The sequence below is a fragment of the Mytilus californianus genome, unplaced genomic scaffold (assembly GCF_021869535.1).
Source record: "Mytilus californianus isolate M0D057914Y unplaced genomic scaffold, xbMytCali1.0.p SCAF_11, whole genome shotgun sequence".
NCBI classification, from domain to species: domain Eukaryota; kingdom Metazoa; phylum Mollusca; class Bivalvia; order Mytilida; family Mytilidae; genus Mytilus; species Mytilus californianus.
This window is the reverse complement of record NW_026262593.1, coordinates 6,740,063-6,749,230: the sequence shown is the minus strand read 5'-3', so window position 1 is coordinate 6,749,230 and position 9,168 is coordinate 6,740,063. Positions and strand designations below refer to the sequence as shown.

At 33.8% G+C, this 9,168-nt stretch overlaps 1 long non-coding RNA gene across 1 annotated transcript; it reads left to right on the top strand.

Annotated features, from left to right (window-relative positions):
* The first annotated feature begins 1,075 nt into the window (after positions 1-1,075).
* Positions 1,076-5,190, top strand: LOC127719457 (uncharacterized). Its single transcript, XR_007990316.1, has 2 exons — positions 1,076-1,924; positions 4,753-5,190. It is a non-coding gene; the product is annotated as an uncharacterized LOC127719457 (long non-coding RNA).
* Positions 5,191-9,168: the final 3,978 nt, after the last annotated feature.

The following is a 9,168-nucleotide window of genomic DNA, read 5'->3' as shown; positions in this document are numbered from 1 at the left end:
TACTTACCTCACACATTTCCGTTAATGATTTATTCAGTAAAATGAATTCGGTGACCTCCTTTTAATTGTTTATGAATAAAATGGATAAAATAGTATAAGTTAATTTACTTCAAGGGATATAAAATATTTGCCTGGAAATGTCTTTTGTATTTGGACTCCGATAGCATTCCCGTTAAACAAATTAATACAGAACAATCCCTAATCGAACACACCTTAATTCTAAAAAACAACATAGATAGGGATTGTTTTATCAAAACATTTTATAATAAATGAAAAATACTTTTGTTTAGAAATTAATTGGAAGCGAAAGTTTTTCAGCTTTTATAAAGAGACAGATTCTGACAAACTGGTTTCGATATTTCTGAAATTGTCAGAAAAATATCCTTCGAAATATTTTCCCCGCAACAAATATAATAAAAAGATAGATAAACTGTAAAAAAAGACAGAAAAAAATTATATTGGGGCGTTCATCTGCAAAGTTTATTGAAAAATAACTGTCATTATCAAAACCATGAAAGATAACTCAAATCGTACGTATGATAGGTATGGGATACGTGTGTTTATACGTGATTTTATGTCAGTGAAAATAAAGGCGGGAATCTGGAAAACCACGTGATAAATAAAAATGCAAGATTACTATCATTTTTCGTCATGATAAAATTATTTTATATGGACGAAAATTCCAGTATGTGATTTTAAAAGTCTTGGAATACTTTGTTTAAACTTGAGCGACGTATTTAATCAATTTCAATGGTTGGCAATAACCAGTCCCATAAGGTCCGTACGTCAAGTTACGTACGTATGTCATTTTATTGAAAAATCTCTATTAATCCCTGCTTCCGACTTGGGACAGGCACATACATACAGAACGTAGCGGGGTTAAACATGTTAGCGGGATCCCAACCCTCCCCAAACCTGGGACAGCGGTGTAACAATACAACATAAGAACGAACTATAAAAATCAGTTGAAAAAGACTTAGTTCATCAGATGGATACAAATGGAAATACACATAACAAAAACATAGAGTGAACGTGGCCGGGTATTTGTACATCCCAACAACAAAAAGACATTAAGGTGGCTCACCCCAATAAGGACCCCCGGTAGAATTTTTTTATTTTCACATATTTTGTAGATTTTTTTATGCTGAATCCAAAAATGCAAAGAAAAAAGGGGGTTACCAGGCTCGTTTTCCCCTCAAATGGAAGCGAAATGTGCGATTTTGACCCTATTTCCAAACTTTTACACCCTTTCAACAATAACGACTACATCAAATTCAAAGACTTTTAGAACCATGTCAGTATGATTATTATGTGAAAAAAACAATTAAATTTGAAATGTATACGTTCCCCTTGGTTGATTTAGACTTAAAAATCCTTTTATTTTCAGATTTATGTCTAAATTTGGCATTTTTTAATTTCAGTTTAAGGCTAAAAATATTGGTTAAAACGATTTTTCGTAAAATTTCCCCGGTAGATTTTTTTTAAAAACGGATATGTCAAAGCTATGAACTTTTCGAGCATTTTAAGGTAAAATAAAATGGGGGTCACCAGGCTTTTAAAAAAGTTACGAGCTTTTGTTTAACCCCTCTACCCCATGAGGTCTGATTTCAATGCACTCCATTAATTACTTTATTGTGATTTTTTTATTAATGTCTTTAAATAAATAATGTTTGTAATTATATCAATGGACGAAAGCTGAATATAAATGTGATGAACATTTTACTGTTTGTTATAAAAAAGCGAAATTTTGATTATTTTGTTGAAATACGGTAATTTTGTCTGGCGCGAGTTGCTTCCCTCTAATCTGGCGCCATAATCGGACAACAGAAATTTCAGGGTCGCCATTGCTGAGCAGCATACTGCACTGATAAATACGACCATGTGCATGAATAACAGACATAGTGGCGAATAGACAACGATGAAGGTAGAGTCATTACATAAGAAAACATAGATTTTAATATATTAGACAGCCAAATGTTATCAGTATCACGAAAAATACAAAGTGGGGGGTTATCTCAAAATACTCGATACTGTAGAAAATCACTGCGGCTCAAACCTTGCATGGGCTAAATTTCTGTTCTATGTATAATCGTTATGGCTGGTATCTTATTTATGTGTTTACTTGACCCTTAACCTGTTAACTGGCAAGTTGTGAACATGTATAGCCTGTTTTGAAAAAATATCCGTGTCAAACAGTCAAAGAGGAGGGGATGGTCATTTTCAGCATCTCATGATCGGCGCTATCGTTAGCGTCAAATAAGTCTTGATTTTATATCGTCATTCGTAAAATCTAATTTCGTAGCAACGTTAGGGAGCTACCATTTGATTTTTAATGGGGGGAGGGGGGGCTAGGATGAAAAATGTTGTCCTGCTTTTTTTTTTAGTTGTAATCTCTGTCATGCCTTTTTATTTTTTTACTCTATTCGGTCCTGCCTTTTTTTTTTACTAGTTTATCCTGAATTTTTTTACACAAATTGTCATCCTGAATTTTTTTTTTTTTACCCGTGTTGCTCAACCTGATTTTTTTTTACTCCAAACTCCTGTCCTGCCTATTTTTTCAAATTTCATCCTAGCCCCCCCCCCCATAAAAATCAAATGGTAGCTCCCTTAGGGTCAAATGAAGTTAAATATTTATCGTTAGCGTCTATAATGACTAGTAAAACAGGTTGGGAACAAACCCTCTACATGGTGTTTATACCTGTATAGAGGAATAATCCTTCTATAGAGGGATAAAAGAGGGGTATTTTTGTTTAGACATGATTTAAAGCAAAATAGGACAGAATGGAATTTTCTAGTTATATTTGCTGTAATCTATAGCACTATATATGCATCAATTATTGCACTTTACTGTATTCTGTATTTCTTTACCAAAAAATGGCCTGGGATGCCCAGTTTTATGCTAAAGTGACAGAACTTGCAATCTATTGTATACCTATCTGAACACCTGATCAACAACAAAAGGGACATGCAGTTGACCTTTAAATTTTATGTTAAATCTAACAATAGAAATTATGTTCAGTGAGGCATAACTGAGTGGAATTTACCTGATCATCACAGCTTTCAATTATGGTGTACAATAGATTGTATATTCAGTCATTTTAGCAGTAAACTGGGCATGTGAAATAAAATTAAGTACATCAATTGGTGCACCAAATGTAGCAAGTTACTGCCCTAATAAGTAGAAATGCCATTCTCTATACAGGTTTAAACACCAGTGGCAGATCCAGGGGGGGGGGGGTCTGGGGGTTGGAACCCCCTCCTTTTTTTGACGATCAATGCATTTGAATGGGGACATATAGTTGGAATCCCCCCTTTGTCCTGGGTTAGGAACCCCCCCCCCTTTATAAATGGCTGGATCCACCCCTGAAAACCATATAGAGGGTTTGGTCCCAACCTGTAAAATGGGGTACCCCATAACTTCCCTCGGACAGGGGTTCATGATTACCACTCCCTATCCCCAACTCCCATTTCTCTTCCCTTTTACTCTAAAATTTTCTCCCCCTAACTTCTACTTCCATCCCCCTTGCTCCCAGACAAAAAAATTGCAAAATATATTTCCCATATTATTCACCCCCCCCCCCCCCCCCCCCCCCCTCTTTTTGAATTCTTGACCTTTCACCCAAAATCATGTTCGCTCCAATTCACGTTCATCCCTTTTACATTCCCACCCTGAGACTGTTTGTATTCTTCCTTTTATCTAAATCATGCTTTTGTTAGTATAGTTCTATAACAATAAAATAAAGATATATTAAGTTTATTTTTATTGTTTAAAAATAAAGTGACTCACACGAGATCTAAGGTTTTTTTTCTATTTATAATCTTCATAAGATTTACTTCTACCAAATTGGTTACTTTATTTTCACTCAGACCAGGCTAATAAACGGTAATGGACCTGCAAGTATCAGGTTTAAACATACACGTAGGGCTTATCTTGTTTACCAAATAACACATACATTTGAGTTGAAAAATTCATTATTGTTTTGTGCTTAGTATTTTTAAACACAAAATTTGTATATCCCATATTCCAAACAGGTTACAAGACACCTCAGCATAATTTGGTTGACGAGGAGTACAAATGTAGCTCAGCTGCATTTAAGAATGTTTAGGCATAGAAATAACTTGTCCCTGACATCGAAACAGCATGCCCTGAGAAGTCTGTATTCAACATATATATAAAAACAAAATCACTATTTACACTTGCTGTGCATGTAATTTTATTTTGTTTGCTCATTATTGTTGCCACAAATTCTTCATTTTTTTACGCCGTAGTGGAGTGGGCATTAAGTTTTACCCTTGTCTGTCTGTACGTATGTCCCAAACTACTCTAACTTCAGTTTGCCTCAACCAAATGTTATGAAACTTATACACAATGCTTATTACCAACAAACACAGATCAAGTTTAAATTTTTTTTGGTGGTGTCACTTTTACTGTTCTAGAGTTATGCCACTTTACAAATGGAAAAATTGCTGATTTTTTTGTTTCTGTTCTCTAACTTTAGTTTGCCTCATCCAAATGTTATGAAACTTATACACATTACTTATTACAACAAAATTCAGATCAAGTAAAACTTTGGGTAGTGTCACTCTTACCGTTCTTTAGTTATGCTCCTTTATAACTTTATATGCAAGTGGGGGCATCATCTGTGTCCCATGGACACATTCCCCATTTATTTAAAATATGAACTACATTATGCTTTTAAATGTCAATCATGGTTGATTTTCTGACAGAATTACTCTGACATTTAATTTCAGGCTTCAAGTACATGTAAGAGGAAGGAGTGATTTGTTGTGAAAGATCCTGGAATGTTCAACTTTACTTGGAAACTATTGGCAAAGTACTGACAGAATTTACACGAGAAGCCAGTATCATCTTGTCTTGCAATTGGCAACTATATGTAAAGTGCAGAAACTTAAGAACAACATTAGAAGCCACGATCAACAATACTTAGAACTACATGTATAATCAAAGTACTGTCAGAATCCATATGAGAGAACCCAAGATCATCTACACTTGGTGTCTATATGCAAAGTGTTGTCAGAATCCACTTAAGAAGCCAAGATCAACTATAATTTGGAACTATATGCTTTAGTGCTGTCAAAATCCATAAAAAAAAATCCAAGATTAAAAGGACCTACTTTACCTACCTGTCCCAATGATGAATACAGATTATTGAGTCTTATAAAAACACTGATGAAGAATATTGATATATAAATAATGAAAAATATAGAGCTGATCAGCTAATGATTGTACATGTACATGATGTATACATGTCAACAATTACTAGTATATTAAAATTTATAATGCTAATAAATGTTTTATAAATTTGATCTCATAGACATTTAAGGAATAAAAATCAAAAATGTTTCAAAAAATGAATTTTAATAGAGCTTTTTTTGCTGTCTGTAGTGAAGTTTGTTAAAATGCTGAGACAGTAAGGTTCCCTTAAGAAAAAAACATCAGAAGATTTAAAACTTTCTTTGATTACAATCACAGTGTACCATCAATGGCATCATCAGTTAATCATACAATCATTCCATATAAAATTGTCATGTCATATGTTAATATCATTATGCATATATATGTGACACCTTTAATAAAAGATTAATTACCTATATGTATTGTTTATTTAAAAAAAAACCACAATACTGGTACAATACTGGAATACAATACTGGTACAAATTTTTTATACTAGTATTGTTCACAATACTGGTATACCAGTATTGCGATCACCAACTACAGGAGATCCTAAATGTACATAGAGTGAGATATACAATTTCTGTTTTATTTGTGTATGTCTTTGGGCGGGTTGAATTGCCTTTTTCATCAGTAACGCAAAATTTTTGTGATTGGGCATTGTGGCAAGTCGTCATAGATTTTAATTGTCAACTATGCTATTTGGGCAGTCAATATTCATTGGCCTTATAGCTAGTAGATATAAGAAGATGTGGTATGAGTGCCAATGAGACAACTCTCCATCCAAGTCAAAATTTATAAAAGTAAACCATTATAGGTTGTTCATACAAATTGATGTTTCTATAAGATAGTAAGTTGAACAGTAAAAAGTATGAAATATGAAACTGTTTTTTGACAGCACCTGCATAATTTCACACCGCACTTCCTTGTACCATGAGTACATATACATGTATAAGCAGCACCTGAATGTTCAAGTTAAAAGTGTTATTTGTAGATACGTCAAGAATGTCAAATTATAAACAAGGTAATATGTAAACATTATGAACCTTTATAAAGAAAATACAAGCATTATATTAAATTATATATACATTTCGTACCTGTTTTTTTCACCTTCCTACACACAAGGCTGGGACGGTCTATTGGTGCCCTTCTTTTCCGGTTCTGCAGCATGAAATTCTCCTTTTCAGCTTCACAGGCTCCTGCAGGAATAGGATCCGGAAATTCCTCAGTCTGACCGTTTCCCCTTACAAAGTGAAGTGAACATATATAGCTGTATTTTGTCACTTTTTCCACGTTCAAGTCCTGTCGTCCGCAAGCTCGTATCCATCTTTCACACTTCACTCTATTCCGTAATGGTTTTGGGAACGGAATAAAGTACACATCCTTCTCCGCGAGTCTCTCTGGGTACCTACTGTCACTCTTACAAACCCCGTACATGCAATTCTTGTTCACCATCGTCAATCTAAAATGCGTTTATTTACCCTGGTTACAATGGTGGATTTGGAAATTCTGCCCGCCTTTTGTTTCAGTCAATATAGATTTCGAAATTCCGAAGTTACGTACTTCCGGTACGACTAATCACCAAACAATGTGCAAGTGGTCTATTATATAACTCATTCTTAATCAATTATTGTACTGAGTTTTTACGCTGATATTTCCTCTTTCTTTTTTTAATGCGAACTCTGTTGGCATATTGATAGATACAACAGAAAATAGAAAATTAACAAATAGCAAAATAAGTGAAAGGAAAATATTATAAATAGAAAACATTGGCCCCGAGGTCTCATGTTATAGTACTAGAGTTCCAAATTTCATAGAATCATGATACGAGAAAATTTGTTAGATATTTTCGTGCCCATTATTTGATAAAGTATATAAATCTTTAAATAAAAATGTTATGTGTGACCATTATTTGATATTTAGTCTTTGTTTTAAAATTGTAATGTCCAAAAAAAAATTTGGAAAATAAAAAAATACTTTATTATCAAAATTTTGCAGTGTTAAAATATTTCCCATACTCCGGAATTGTTATGTTCAAAAAATTTGGCAACTAAAAAATACGTAACTATATATATTATCAAAATTTTGCAGTGGGATATTATTTCACATACTCCGGAATAAGATCCCAGCAATACTTGGAAATGAAGATATTTCAAGTAAAAAAGAGATTTATGACAGTAACAAAATGTTATAAAACGCCAAACGGATAAAACGGTTAAAAGCTCATTAGAGCTTATGTTGACTCTGTTTGTACACTTTGCCGACTCTAAATAAAGCTTATTTATTATTTTTTTATTTATTTATTATTTATAGCGTGCAGATGAACCCCGATGCCGTTATACTATAGCATACTATATGGGTTTTACTTGTTTTTGAAAGCCGAAAGGTGACATGCAGTTTACATCGCTATCCTTTGTTTACGGTTAAACATTACGTCATTGGCAAAATATTTTCATATATATACTAATACATCTAAAAGACATCTTTTGATATATTCAACCAGTATTTAAATGAAAATAGGGTACGAACGGGTCCAAGGGGCGAACGTGTAGGGTGAGAAAGTGTTTTTGGAGCGAACGCACCAGATACCGTCGTACAAGTCAATATTTATATTTTCTTTTTTTTTAATGTTATGCTTTAATATATCATGTATAATTCTGTCCTTTTTATGTGAAAAATGAACAAACCACTCTATTCCTGACCGTACGTATTTCCTGTTTTGTGGCTTTTGTAGAACGTTTTGCATGGTTTGTTGACATCGGGAAAGGGTGCTTTCATACACGCCCGCGTTCCAATGTCGTCAAAACTATTTTTGAGAAAACCCCTCAAGGCGACCGTTTCCAAGGCGCTCGTCGTTAGTAACATGCGTTAAAATATGCGCACTGTTAAAGGGCCGAGCCACCTTAAGTACAAATCTGAGAGTACTCACAGTTATTGACAGCTAGTTCAAAGCCAATAACAACTAATAAAAAAAATCATGCATCTAAGATTACATTATCAATCAGTATACATCCAACATCCAATGGATTTAGTGTAAAGACGTCATAATCAAAGTTTTCTTTTCAAGTCTCAATTCAATATGACTGGATAGAGTATAAGGGGGCCAAACAAATAATGTGAAACTTGTAACTGCAGTTATTTCCTGGTATGAGAGGTGAAATGAGTTAAGACTCTCACATTTTGACCGATTTGCTTTAAACTAAAAACCAGTTGTATCTAATTTTCATAACCTCACCAGATATACTATCAAATCATATGTTTAACGAACTTGATTATACATAAGGATCTTGCACGTCCAGTTCGGATTTTCAGGAGCCGCGGTTCTTTACACCAATGGATTCGTCGTTCATTTTTGAATCGTTTATCTTTTCTTTTTAAATCGGTAGAACAACACAATAGAAAATCTGGTTCATGTAAAATATCTGCCGATTTTTAAGAATTTCCCTATGTATCCTATGTTTTTTTAGCGTCTCATGCTGTTAATTTCAACAACTCGTATCTCAGAAACGAAAACGGTTACTCCCTTTTCTATTTTATTATTTCGTGTACTTTTACACAAAGAATCCGTATGTGAAATTAAAAAAAAACATTCTGTGGAGTAGTTAAATACGTACACTTCGCCTCACTAGAAACTAAACATTTTTGAATTTTTTTATGTAACTACATGTCCTCTATGTATTCAGTGTGCATGGAATTTGTTGATATATCATAATGTGTGTCTATATTGTTGTATGGTCGATTAGAGCTTGTGTAATATGTATTTGTTAACTAAATATTGACTTTAAATAAAACTTTGAATTCAATAGCCAAAAATCTCAGGCCTAGGTCAAAAGACAAAAGTCATGGCCTGCTCAAGTGTTTCTTGCCAAAAATACAGTTATCGTCCTCAATGTCGCATGAAGATCAAAACTGTAAGGGGCACACCACTTCATGATGATACATCCATATGCCAAAGATGTAAGGTATAGGTCAAA